Source organism: Gouania willdenowi, chromosome 22 (genome assembly GCF_900634775.1).
Source record: "Gouania willdenowi chromosome 22, fGouWil2.1, whole genome shotgun sequence".
Lineage (NCBI taxonomy): Eukaryota > Metazoa > Chordata > Actinopteri > Blenniiformes > Gobiesocidae > Gouania > Gouania willdenowi.
Window position 1 is genome coordinate 9,301,983 of NC_041065.1, and position 14,226 is coordinate 9,316,208.

Genomic DNA, 14,226 nt, shown 5'->3' on the forward strand with positions numbered 1-14,226 from the left:
GTTTGAACAGATGACCCTGAGATTAAGAGCCTCATGCTCTACCATCCTATCGAACTCGGCTTTTGCATTTAACATTTCCGTTATTTATTTCTCATATAAAACTCCAATAAAATAGGAAAAGCAGTGTCTTCATCATACAGAATATTCCTGTATGGACAATTCACCCAGTATGGGGCTCGAACCCATGACCCTGAGATTAAAAGTCTCATGCTCTACCATCTGAGCTAATGGGCTTGTGCTTTTAACATTTGCTGTATGTGTTTCCTCATATAAAACTACAATAAATATGGAAAAACAGTGCCTTCACCAACCAGAATGTTCATCTATTGACGAGGCGCACTTCCACAACCTAGATCACAAATCACCCAGTGTGGGGCTTGAACCCACGACCCTAAGATTAAAAGTCTCATGCTCTACCATCTGAGCTAACTGGGCTTGTGCTTTTAACATTTGCTGTATTTTTTCCTCATATAAAACTACAATAAATATGAAAAAGCAGTGCCTTCACCAACCAGAATTTTCATCTATGACGAGGCGCACTTCCACAACCTTGGTCACAAATCACCCAGTGTGGGGCTTGAACCCACTACCCTGAGATTAAGAGCTTCATGCTCTACCATCTGAGCTAACTGGGCTTGTGCTTTTAACATTTTGGTATTTTTTCCTCATATAAAACTACAATAAATATGGAAAAACACTGCCTTCACCAACCAGAATGTTCATCTATTGACTGGGCGCAGTTCCACAAATTAGGTCACAAACCACCCAGTGTGGGGCTTGAACCCACGACCCTGAGATTAAGAGCCTCATGCTCTAATCTGAGCTAACTGGGCTTGCGCTTTTAACATTTGCTGTATTTTTTCCTCATATAAAACTACAATAAATATGGAAAAACAGTGCCTTCACCAACCAGAACGTTTGTCTATTGATGAAGCAGACTTCCACAACCTAGGTCACAAATCACCCAGTGTGGGGCTTGAACCCACGACCCCGAGATTAAGAGCCTCATGCTCTACCATGTGAGCTAACTGGGCTTGTGCTTTTAACATTTGCTGTATTTTTTCATCATATAAAACTACAATAAATATGGAAAAACAGTGCCTTCACCAACCAGAATGTTCATCTATTGACGAGGGGCACTTCCACAACCTAGGTCACAAATCACCCAGTGTGGGGCTTGAACCCACGACCCTGAGATTAAGAGCCTCATGCTCTACCATCTGAGCTAACTTTGCTAGTATTTTAACACTTGTGGTATTTTTCCTCATATAAAACTACAATAAATATGGAAAACCAGTGCCTTCACCAACCAGAATGTTCATCGATTGACAGGTACAGTTCCACAAATTAGGTCACAAACCACCCAGTGTGGGGCTTGAACAGATGACCCTGAGATTAAGAGCCTCATGCTCTACCATCCTATCGAACTCGGCTTTTGCATTTAACATTTCTGTTATTTATTTCTCGTATAAAACTACATAAAATAGGAAAAGCAGTGCCATCATCATACAGAATATTCTTCTATGGACAATTCACCCAGTATGGGGCTCGAACCCATGACCCTGAGATTAAAAGTCTCATGCTCTACCATCTGAGCTAACTGGGCTTGTGTTTTTAACATTTGCTGTATTTTTTCCTCATATAAAACTACAATTAATATGGAAAAGCAGTGCCTTCAGCAAACAGAATGTTCATCTGTTGACGAGGCGCACTTCCACAACCTTGGTCACAAATCACCCAGTGTGGGGCTTGAACCCACGACCCTGAGATTAAGAGCTTCATGCTCTACCATCTGAGCTAACTGGGCTTGTGCTTTTAACATTTGCTGTATTTTTTCCTCATATAAAACTACAATAAATATGGAAAAACAGTGCCTTCACCAACCAGAATGTTTGTCTATTGATGAAGCAGACTTCCACAACCTAGGTCAGAAATCACCCAGTGTGGGGCTTGAACCCACGACCCTGAGATTAAAAGTCTCATGCTCTACCATCTGAGCTAACTGGGCTTGTGCTTTTAACAATTTCGGTATTTTTTCCTCATATAAAACTACAATAAATGGAAAAACAGTGCCTTCACCAACCGGAATGTTCATCTATTGACTGGGTGCAGTTCCACAAATTAGGTCACAAACCACCCAGTGTGGGGCTTGAACCCATGAACCTGAGATTAAGAGCCTCATGCTCAACCATCCTATCGAACTCGGCTTTTGCATTTAACATTTCTGTTATTTATTTCTCGTATAAAACTACATAAATAGGAAAAGCAGTGCCATCATCATACAGAATATTCCTCTATGGACAATTCACCCAGTATGGGGCTCGATCCCATGACCCTGAGATTAAAAGTCTCATGCTCTACCATCTGAGCTAACTGGGCTTGTGCTTTTAACATTTTCGGTATTTTTTTCCTCATATAAAACTACAATAATATGGAAAAACAGTGCCTTCACCAACCGGAATGTTCATCTATTGACTGGGCGCAGTTCCACAAATTAGGTCACAAACCACCCAGTGTGGGGCTTGAACCCATGACCCTGAGATTAAGAGTCTCATGCTCAACCATCCTATCGAACTCGGCTTTGCATTTAACATTTCCGTTTATTTATTTCTCGTATGAAACTACAATAAAAAAGGAAAAGCAGTGCTTTCATCATACAGAATATTCCTCTATGGACAATTCACCCAGTATGGGGCTCGAACCAATGACCCTGAGATTAAAAGTCTCATGCTCTACCATCTGAGCTAACTGGGCTTGTGCTTTTAACATTTTCGGTATTTTTTCCTCATATAAAACTACAATAATATGGAAAAACAGTGCCTTCACCAACCAGAATGTTCATCTATTGACTGGGCGCAGTTCCACAAACTAGGTCACAAACCACCCAGTGTGGGGCTTGAACACACGACCCCGAGATTAAGAGCCTCATGCTCTACCATCTGAGCTAACTGGGCTTGTGCTTTAACATTTTCGGTATTTTTTTCTCATATAAAACTACAATAAATAGGAAAAACAGTGCCTTCACCAACCAGAATGTTTGTCTATTGATGAAGCAGACTTCCACAACCTAGGTCAGAAATCACCCAGTGTGGGGCTTGAACCCACGACCCTGAGATTAAAAGTCTCATGCTCTACCATCTGAGCTAACTGGGCTTGTGCTTTTAACATTTTCGGTATTTTTTCCTCATATAAAACTACAATAAATATATGGAAAAACAGTGCCTTCACCAACCAGAATGTTTGTCTATTGATGAAGCAGACTTCCACAAACTAGGTCAGAAATCACCCAGTGTGGGGCTTGAACCCACGACCCTGAGATTAAAAGTCCCATGCTCTACCATCTGAGCTAACTGGGCTTGTGCTTTTAACATTTTCGGTATTTTTTCCTCATATAAAACTACAATAAATATGGAAAAACAGTGCCTTCACCAACCAGAATGTTCATCTATTGACGAGGCGCACTTCCACAACCTAGGTCAGAAATCACCCAGTGTGGGGCTTGAACCCACGACCCTGAGATTAAAAGTCCCATGCTCTACCATCTGAGCTAACTGGGCTTGTGCTTTTAACATTTTCGGTATTTTTTCCTCATATAAAACTACAATAAATATGGAAAAACAGTGCCTTCACCAAACAGAATGTTCATCTATTGACTGGGCGCAGTTCCACAAATTAGGTCACAAACCACCCAGTGTGGGGCTTGAACCCATGACCCTGAGATTAAGAGTCTCATGCTCAACCATCCTATCGAACTCGGCTTTTGCATTTAACATTTCCGTTATTTATTTCTCGTATAAAACTACAATAAAATAGGAAAAGCAGTGCTTTCATCATACAGAATATTCCTCTATGGACAATTCACCCAGTATGGGGCTCGAACCCATGACCCTGAGATTAAAAGTCTCATGCTCTACCATCTGAGCTAACTGGGCTTGTGCTTTTAACATTTTCGGTATTTTTTCCTCATATAAAACTACAACAAATATGGAAAAACAGTGCCTCGACCAACCAGAATGTTCATCTATTGACTGGGCGCAGTTCCACAAATTAGGTCACAAACACCACCCAGTGTGGGGCTTGAACCCACGACCCTGAGATTAAGAGCCTCATGCTCTACCATCTGAGCTAACTGGGCTTGTGTTTTTAACATTTGCTGTATTTTTTCCTCATATAAAACTACAATAAATATGGAAAAACAGTGCCTTCACCAACCAGAATGTTCATCTATTGACGAGGCGCACTTCCACAACCTAGATCACAAATCACCCAGTGTGGGGCTTGAACCCACGACCCTGAGATTAAGAGCCTCATGCTCTACCATCTGAGCTAACTGGCCTTGTGCTTTTAACAATTTCGGTATTTTTTCCTCATATAAAACTACAATAAATATGGAAAAACAGTGTCTTCACCAACCGGAATGTTCATCTATTGACTGGGTGCAGTTCCACAAATTAGGTCACAAACCACCCAGTGTGGGGCTTGAACCCATGACCCTGAGATTAAGAGCCTCATGCTCAACCATCCTATCGAACTCGGCTTTTGCATTTAACATTTCTGTTATTTATTTCTCGTATAAAACTACATAAAATAGGAAAAGCAGTGCCATCATCATACAGAATATTCCTCTATGGACAATTCACCCAGTATGGGGCTCGATCCCATGACCCTGAGATTAAAAGTCTTATGCTCTAGCATCTGAGCTAACTGGGCTTGTGCTTTTAACATTTTCGGTATTTTTTCCTCATATAAAACTACAATAAATATGGAAAAACAGTGCCTTCACCAACCGGAATGTTCATCTATTGACTGGGCGCAGTTCCACGAATTAGGTCACAAACCACCCAGTGTGGGGCTTGAACCCATGACCCTGAGATTAAGAGCCTCATGCTCTACCATCTGAGCTAACTGGGCTTGTGCTTTAACATTTTCGGTATTTTTTCCTCATATAAAACTACAATAAATATGGAAAAACAGTGCCTTCACCAACCAGAATGTTTGTCTATTGATGAAGCAGACTTCCACAACCTAGGTCAGAAATCACCCAGTGTGGGGCTTGAACCCACGACCCTGAGATTAAAAGTCTCATGCTCTACCATCTGAGCTAACTGGGCTTGTGCTTTTAACATTTTCGGTATTTTTTCCTCATATAAAACTACAATAAATATGGAAAAACAGTGCCTTCACCAACCAGAATGTTCATCTATTGACGAGGCGCACTTCCACAACCTAGGTCACAAATCACCCAGTGTGGGGCTTGAACACACGACCCCGAGATTAAGAGCCTCATGCTCTACCATCTGAGCTAACTGGGCTTGTGCTTTAACATTTTCGGTATTTTTTCCTCATATAAAACTACAAATAAATATGGAAAAACACGTGCCTTCACCAACACAGAATGTTTCATCTATTGACGAGGCGCCTTCCACAACCTAGGTCACAAATCACCAGTGTGGGGCTTGAACCCACGACCCTGAGATTAAGAGCCTCATGCTCTACCATCTGAGCTAACTTTGCTAGTATTTTCAACACTTGTGTATTTTCCTCATATAAAACTACACTAAATAGGAAAACCATGCCTTCACCCACCAGAATGTTCATCGATTGGACAAGGTACATTCCACAAATTAGGTCACAAACCACCCAGTGTGGGCTTGAACAGATGACCCTGAGATTAAGAGCCTCATGCTCTACCACCATCGAACTCGGCTTTTGGCATTTAACATTTCTGTTATTTATTTCTCTATAAAACTACATAAATAGGAAAAGCAGTGCCATCATCATACAGAATATTCCTCTATGGACAATTCACCCAGTTGGGGCTCGAACCCATGACCCTGAGATTAAAAGTCATGCTCTACCATCTGAGCTAACTGGGGTTGTGTTTTTAACATTTGCTGTATTTTTTCCTCATATAAAACTACAATAAATATGGAAAAACAGTGCCTTCACCACCAGAATGTTCATCTATTGACGAGGCACACTTCCACACCCTTGGTCACAAAGCACCCATGTGGGGCTTGAACCCACGACCTGAGATTAAGAGCCTCAAGCTCTACCATCTGAGCTAACTGGGCTTGTGCTTTTACAATTTCGGTATTTTTTCCTCATATAAAACTACAATAATATGGAAAAACAGTGCCTTCACAACCGGAATGTTCATTCATCTATTGACTGGGTGCAGTTCCACAAATAGGTCACAAACCACCCAGTGTGGGGCTTGAACCCATGACCCCTGAGATTAAGAGCCTCATGCTCAACCATCCTATCGAACTCGGCTTTTGCATTTAACATTTCTGTTATTTATTTCTCGTATAAAACTACATAAAATAGGAAAAGCAGTGCCATCATCATACAGAATATTCCTCTATGGACAATTCACCCAGTATGGGGCTCGATCCCATGACCCTGAGATTAAAAGTCTCATGCTCTACCATCTGAGCTAATGGGATTGTGCTTTTACATTTTCGGTATTTTTTTCCTCATATAAAACTACAATAAATATGGAAACAGTGCTTCAACCAACCGGAATGTTCATCTATTGACTGGGCGCAGTTCCACAAATTAGGTCACAAACGCACCCAGTGTGGGGCTTGACCCATGACCCTGAGATTAAGAGTCTCATGCTCAACCATCCTATCGAAACTCGCTTTTTGCATTTAACATTTCCGTTTATTTATTTCTCGTATAAAACTACAATAAAAAAGAAAGCAGTGCTTTCATCATACAGAATATTCCTCTATGGGACATTCACCCAGTATGGGGCTCGAAACAATGACCCTGAGATTAAAAGTCTCATGCTCTACATCCATTGAGCTAACTGGGCTTGTGCTTTTAATATTTTCGGTATTTTTTCCTCATATAAACTACAATAAAATGGAAAAACAGTGCTTCACCAAACCAGAATGTTCATCTATTGACTGGCGCAGTTCCACAAACTAGGTCACAAACCACCCAGTGTGGGGCTTGAACACACGACCCGAGATTAAGAGCCTCATGCTCACCATCTGAGCTAACTGGGCTTGTGCTTTAACATTTCGGTATTTTTTCCTCATATAAAACTACAATAAAATGGAAAACAGTGCCTTCACCAACCAGAATGTTCATCTATTGACGAGGCGCACTTCCACAACCTAGGTCACAAATCACCCAGTGTGGGCTTGAGCACACGACCCGAGATTAAGAGCCTCATGCTCTACCATCTGGCTAACTTGGGCTTGTGCTTTAACATTTTTCGGTATTTTTTTCCTCATATAAACTACAATAAATATGGAAAAACAGTGCCTTCACCAACCAGAATGTTTGTCTAATTGATGAAGCAGACTTCCACAACCTAGGTCAGAAATCACCCAGTGTGGGGCTTGAACCCACGACCCTGCGAGATTAAAAGTCCCATGCTCTACCACCATCTGAGCTAACTGGGCTTGTGCTTTTAACATTTTCGGTATTTTTTCCTATATAAAACTACATAAATATGGAAAAACAGTGCCTTCACCAACCAGAATGTTTATCTATTGACGAGGCGCACTTCCACAACCTAGGTCAGAAATCACCCAGTGTGGGGCTTGAACCCACGACCCCAAGATTAAGAGCCTCATGCTCTACCATCTGAGCTAACTGGGCTTGTGCTGTTAACATTTGCTGTATTTTTTCATCATATAAACTACAATAAATATGGAAAAACAGTGCCTTCACCAACCAGAAGTTTGTCTATTGATGAAGCAGACTTCCACAACCTAGGTCAGAAATCACCCAGTGTGGGGCTTGAACCACGACCCCAAGATTAAGCGCCTCATGCTCTACTACATCTGAGCTATCTGGCTTGTGCTTTCAACACTTGCTGTACTTTTCCTCATATAAAACTACAACAAATATGGTTGAAACAGTGCCTCGACCAACCAGAATGTTCATCTATGACAAGGCGCACTTCCAAAACATAGGTCAGAAATCACCCAGTGTGGGGCTTGAACCCACGACCCCGAGATTAAGAGCCTCATGCTCTACCATCTGAGCTAACTGGGCTTGTGCTTTTAACATTTTCGGTATTTTTTCCTCATATAAACTACAATAAATATGGAAAAACAGTGCCTTCACCAACCAGAATGTTCATCTTTTGACGAGGCGCACTTCCACAACCTAGGTCACAAATCACCCAGTGTGGGGCTTGAACCGACCGACCCTGAGATTAAGAGCCTCATGTTCTACCATCTGAGCTATCTGGGCTTGCACTTTCAACACTTGCTGTACTTTTTCCTCATATAAAACTACAACAATATGGTGAAACAGTGACTCGACCAACCAGAATGTTCATCTATTGACGAGGCGCACTTCCAAAACCTAGGTCACAAATCACCCAGTGGGGGCTTGAACCCACGACCACGAGATTAAGAGCCTCATGCTCTACCATCTGAGCTAACTGGCTTGTGCTTTTAACATTTTCGGTATTTTTTCCTCATATAAAACTACAATAAATATGGAAAAACAGTGCCTTCACCAACCAGAATTTTTGTCTATTGATGAAGCAGACTTCCACAACCTAGGTCACAACACCCAGTGTGGGGCTTGAACCCACGACCCCGAGATTAAGAGCCTCATGCTCTACCATCTGAGCTAACTGGGCTTGTGCTTTTACATTTTCGGTATTTTTTCCTCATATAAAACTACAATAAATATGGAAAAACAGTGCCTTCACCAACCAGAATGTTTGTCTATTGATGAAGCAGACTTCCCAACCTAGGTCACAAACCACCCAGTGTGGGGCTTGAACCCACGACCCTGAGATTAAGAGCTCATGCTCTACCATCTGAGCTAACTGGCCTTGTGCTATTAACATTTGCTGTATTTTTTCCTCATATAAAACTACAATAAATATGGAAAAACACTGCCTTCACCAACCAGAATGTTCCATCTATTGACTGGGCCAGTTCCACAAATTAGGTCAAAACCACCCAGTGTGGGGCTTGAACCCACGACCCTGAGATTAAGAGCCTCATGCTCTACCATCTGAGCTAACTTTGCTAGTATTGTCAACACTGTGGTATTTTTCCTCATATAAAACAATAAATATGGAAAACCAGTGCCATTCACCAACCAGAATGTTCATCGATGACAAGGTACAGTTCCACAAATTAGGTCACAAACCCCCAGTGTGGGGCTTGAACAGATGACCCTGATTAAGAGCCTCATGCTCTACCATCCTATCGAACTCGGCTTTGCATTTAACATTTCTGTTATTTATTTCTCGTAAAACTACATAAAATAGGAAAAGCAGTGCCATCATCATACAGAATATTCCTCTATGGACAATTCACCCAGTATGGGGCTCGACCCATGACCCTGAGATAAAAGTCTCATGCTCTACCATCGGCTAACTGGCTTGTGTTTTTACATTGCTGTATTTTTTCCTCATATAAACTACAATTAATATGGAAAAGCAGTGCCTTCACCAACCAGAATGTTTGTCTATTGACGAGGCGCACTTCCAACCTAGGTCACAAATCACCCAGTGTGGGGCTTGAACCCACGACCCTAAGATTAAGAGCCTCATGCTCTACCATCTGAGCTAACTGGGCTTGTGCTTTTAACATTTCGGTATTTTTTCCTCATATAAAACTACAATAAATGGAAAACAGTGCCTTCACCAACCGGAATGTTCATCTATTGACTGGGTGCAGTTCCACAAATTAGGTCACAAACCACCCAGTGTGGGGCTTGAACCCATGACCCTGAGATTAAGAGCTTCATGCCACCATCCTATCGAACTCGGCTTTTGCATTAACATTTCCGTTATTTATTTCTCGTATAAAAACAATAAAATAGGAAAAGCAGTGCTCATCATACAGAATATTCCTCTATGGACAATTCACCCAGTATGGGGCTCGAACCCATGACCCTGAGATTAAAAGTCTCATGCTCTACCACCATCTGAGCTAACTGGGCTTGTGCTTTTAACATTTTTGGTATTTTTTCCTCATATAAAACTACAATAAATATGGAAAACACTGCCTTCACCAACCAGAATGTTCATCTATTGACTGGGTGCAGTTCCACAAATTAGGTCACAAACCACCCAGTGTGGGGCTTGAACCCACGACCCTGAGATTAAGAGCCTCATGCTCTACCATCTGAGCTAACTGGGCTTGTGCTTTTAACATTTGCTGTATTTTTCCTCATATAAAACTACAATAAATATGGAAAAACAGTGCCTTCACCAACCAGAATGTTTGTCTATTGATGAAGCAGACTTCCATAACCTAGGTCAGAAATCACCCAGTGTGGGGCTTGAACCCACGACCCTGAGATTAAAAGGCTCATGCTCTACCATCTGAGCTAACTGGGCTTGTGCTTTTAACATTTTCGGTATTTTTTCCTCATATAAAACTACAATAAATATGGAAAAACAGTGCCTTCACCAACCGGAATGTTCATCTATTGACTGGGCGCAGTTCCACAAATTAGGTCACAAACCACCCAGTGTGGGGCTTGAACCCATGACCCTGAGATTAAGAGTCTCATGCTCAACCATCCTATCGAACTCGGCTTTTGCATTTAACATTTCCGTTATTTATTCCTCGTATAAAACTACAATAAAATAGGAAAAGCAGTGCTTTCATCATACAGAATATTCTTCTATGGACAATTCACCCAGTATGGGGCTCGAACCCATGACCCTGAGATTAAAAGTCTCATGCTCTACCATCTGAGCTAACTGGGCTTGTGCTTTTAACATTTTCGGTATTTTTTCCTCATATAAAACTACAATAAATATGGAAAAACAGTGCCTTCACCAACCAGAATGTTCATCTATTGACGAGGCGCACTTCCACAACCTAGATCACAAATCACCCAGTGTGGGGCTTGAACCCACGACCCTGAGATTAAAAGTCTCATTCTCTACCATCTGAGCTAACTGGGCTTGTGCTTTAACATTTGCTGTATTTTTCCCTCATATAAAACTACAATAAATATGGAAAAACAGTCCCTTCACCAACCAGAATGTTTGTCTTTTGATGAAGTAGACTTCCACAACCTAGGTCAGAAATCACCCAGTGTGGGGCTTGAACCCACGACCCTGAGATTAAAAGTGTCATGCTCTACCATCTGAGCTAACTGGGCTTGTGCTTTTAACATTTTCGGTATTTTTTTCCTCATATAAAACTACAATAAATATGGAAAAACAGTGCCTTCACCAACCAGAATGTTCATCTTTGACGAGGCGCACTTCCACAACCTAGGTCACAAATCACCCAGTGTGGGGCTTGAACAGACGACCCTGAGATTAAGAGCCTCATGTTCTCTACCATCTGAGCTATCTGGGCTTGCACTTTCAACACTTGCTGTACTTTTTCCTCATATAAAACTACAACAAATATGGTGAAACAGTGACTCGACCAACCAGAATGTTCATCTATTGACGAGGCGCACTTCCAAAACCTAGGTCACAAATCACCCAGTGTGGGGCTTGAACCCACGACCACGAGATTAAGAGCCTCATGCTCTACCATCTGAGCTAACTGGGCTTGTGCTTTTAACATTTTCGGTATTTTTTCCTCATATAAAACTACAATAAATATGGAAAAACAGTGTCTTCACACAACCAGAATGTTTGTCTATTGATGAAGTAGACTTCCACAACCTAGGTCACAAACCACCGAGTGTGGGGCTTGAACCCACGACCCCGAGATTAAGAGCCTCATGCTCTACCATCTGAGCTAACTGGGCTTGTGCTTTTAACATTTTCGGTATTTTTTCCTCATATAAAACTACAATAAATATGGAAAAACAGTGCCTTCACCAACCAGAATGTTCATCTATTGACGAGGCACACTTCCACAACCTTGGTCACAAATCACCCAGTGTGGGGCTTGAACCCACGACCCTGAGATTAAGAGCCTCATGCTCTACCATCTGAGCTAACTTTGCTAGTATTTTCAACACTTGTGGTATTTTTCCTCATATAAAACTACAATAAATATGGAAAACCAGTGCCTTCACCCAACCAGATGTTCATCGATTGACAAGGTACAGTTCCACAAATTAGGTCACAAACCACCCAGTGTGGGGCTTGAACAGATGACCCTGAGATTAAGAGCCTCATGCTCTACCATCCTATCGAACTCGGCTTTTGCATTTAACATTTCTGTTATTTATTTCTCGTATAAAACTACATAAAATAGAAAAGCAGTGCCATCATCATACAGAATATTCCTCTATGGACAATTCACCCAGTATGGGGCTCGAACCCATGACCCTGAGATTAAAAGTCTCATGCTCTACCATCTGAGCTAACTGGTCTTGTGTTTTTAACATTTGCTGTATTTTTTCCTCATATAAAACTACAATAAATATGGAAAAACAGTACCTTCACCAACCAGAATGTTTGTCTATTGATGAAGCAGACTTCCACAACCTAGATCAGAATCACCCAGTGTGAGGCTTGAACCCACGACCCTGAGATTAAAAGTCTCATGCTCTACCATCAGAGCTAACTGGGCTTGTGCTTTTAACATTTTCGGTATTTTTTCCTCATATAAAACTACAATAAATATGGAAAAACAGTGCCTTCACCAACCGGAATGTTCATCTATTGACTGGGCGCAGTTCCACAAATTAGGTCACAAACCACCCAGTGTGGGGCTTGAACCCATGACCCTGCGATTAAGAGCCTCATGCTCAACCATCCTATCGAACTCGGCTTTTGCATTTAACATTTCTGTTATTTATTTCTCGTATAAAACTACATAAAATAGGAAAAGCAGTGCCATCATCATACAGAATTTTCCTCTATGGACAATTCACCCAGTATGGGGCTCGATCCCATGACCCTGAGATTAAAAGTCTCATGCTGTACCATCTGAGCTAACTGGGCTTGTGTTTTTAACATTTTCGTATTTTTCCTCATATAAAACTACAATAAATATGGAAAAACAGTGCCTTCACCAACCGGAATGTTCATCTATTGACTGGGCGCAGTTCCACAAATTAGGTCACAAACCACCCAGTGGGGGGCTTGAACCCATGACCCTGAGATTAAGAGTCTCATGCTCAACCATCCTATCGAACTCTGCTTTTGCATTTAACATTTCCGTTATTTATTTCTCGTATAAACTACAATAAAATAGGAAAAGTAGTGCTTTCATCATACAGAATATTCCTCTATGGACAATTCACCCAGTTTGGGGCTCGAACCCATGACCCTGAGATTAAAAGTCTCATGCTCTACCATGAGCTAACTGGGCTTGTGCTTTTAACATTTTCGGTATTTTTTCCTCATATAAAACTACAATAAATATGGAAAAACAGTGCCTTCACCCACCAGAATGTTCATCTATTGACTGGGCACAGTTCCACAAACTAGGTCACAAACCACCCAGTGTGGGGCTTGAACCCATGACCCTGAGATTAAGAGTCTCATGCTCAACCATCCTATCGAACTCGGCTTTGCATTTAACATTTCCGTTATTTATTTCTCGTACAAAACTACAATAAATAGACAAGCAGTGCTTTCATCATAGAGAATATTCCTCTATGGACAATTCACCCAGTATGGGGCTCGAACCCATGACCCTGAGATTAAAAGTCTCACGCTCTACCATCTGAGCTAACTGGGGCTGTGCTTTAACTTTTTCGGTATTTTTTCCTCATATAAAACTAGAATAAATATGGAAAAACAGTGCCTTCACCAACCAGAATGTTTGTCTTTTGATGAAGCAGACTTCCACAACCTAGGTCACAAACCTCCCAGTGTGGGGCTTGAACCCACGACCCTGAGATTAAGAGCCTCATGCTCTACCATCTGAGCTAACTGGGCTTCTGCTTTTAACATTTTCGGTATTTTTTTCCTCATATAAAACTACAATAACTATGGAAAAACAGTGCCTTCACCAACCAGAATGTTCATCTATTGACGAGGCGCACTTCCACAACCTAGGTCACAAATCACCCATGTGGGGCTTAAACCCACGACCCCGAGATTAAGAGCCTCATGCTCTACCATCTAAGCTGACTGGGCTTGTGCTTTTAACAATTTCGGTATTTTTTCCTCATATAAAACTACAATAAATATGGAAAAACAGTGCCTTCACCAACCGGAATGTTCATCTATTGACTGGGCGCAGTTCCACAAATTAGGTCACAAACCACCCAGTGTGGGGCTTGAACCCATGACCCTGAGATTAAGAGCCTCATGCTCAACCATCCTATCGAACTCGGCTTTTGCATTTAACATTT

The 14,226-nt window shown here is 41.5% G+C and overlaps 12 non-coding genes and 1 gene segment (V, D, J or C); 1 reads left to right on the forward strand and 12 right to left on the reverse strand.

The window, feature by feature from the left end:
• The window catches only part of LOC114456123 (T-cell receptor beta-2 chain C region-like), a 297,915-nt gene that overhangs the window by 201,312 nt on the left and 82,377 nt on the right, over positions 1-14,226 (forward strand).
• Positions 1,534-1,606, reverse strand: trnak-uuu (transfer RNA lysine (anticodon UUU)). The gene has a single exon. It is a non-coding gene; the product is annotated as a tRNA-Lys (tRNA).
• On the reverse strand, positions 1,936-2,008 carry trnak-uuu (transfer RNA lysine (anticodon UUU)). The gene has a single exon. It is a non-coding gene; the product is annotated as a tRNA-Lys (tRNA).
• trnak-uuu (transfer RNA lysine (anticodon UUU)) lies at positions 3,081-3,153 on the reverse strand. Its single transcript has one exon. It is a non-coding gene; the product is annotated as a tRNA-Lys (tRNA).
• On the reverse strand, positions 3,860-3,932 carry trnak-uuu (transfer RNA lysine (anticodon UUU)). Its single transcript has one exon. It is a non-coding gene; the product is annotated as a tRNA-Lys (tRNA).
• On the reverse strand, positions 4,063-4,135 carry trnak-cuu (transfer RNA lysine (anticodon CUU)). The gene has a single exon. It is a non-coding gene; the product is annotated as a tRNA-Lys (tRNA).
• Positions 5,039-5,111, reverse strand: trnak-uuu (transfer RNA lysine (anticodon UUU)). Its single transcript has one exon. It is a non-coding gene; the product is annotated as a tRNA-Lys (tRNA).
• Positions 7,947-8,019, reverse strand: trnak-cuu (transfer RNA lysine (anticodon CUU)). Its single transcript has one exon. It is a non-coding gene; the product is annotated as a tRNA-Lys (tRNA).
• trnak-cuu (transfer RNA lysine (anticodon CUU)) lies at positions 8,545-8,617 on the reverse strand. The gene has a single exon. It is a non-coding gene; the product is annotated as a tRNA-Lys (tRNA).
• On the reverse strand, positions 10,064-10,136 carry trnak-cuu (transfer RNA lysine (anticodon CUU)). Its single transcript has one exon. It is a non-coding gene; the product is annotated as a tRNA-Lys (tRNA).
• On the reverse strand, positions 10,639-10,711 carry trnak-uuu (transfer RNA lysine (anticodon UUU)). Its single transcript has one exon. It is a non-coding gene; the product is annotated as a tRNA-Lys (tRNA).
• trnak-cuu (transfer RNA lysine (anticodon CUU)) lies at positions 11,444-11,516 on the reverse strand. Its single transcript has one exon. It is a non-coding gene; the product is annotated as a tRNA-Lys (tRNA).
• Positions 13,735-13,807, reverse strand: trnak-cuu (transfer RNA lysine (anticodon CUU)). The gene has a single exon. It is a non-coding gene; the product is annotated as a tRNA-Lys (tRNA).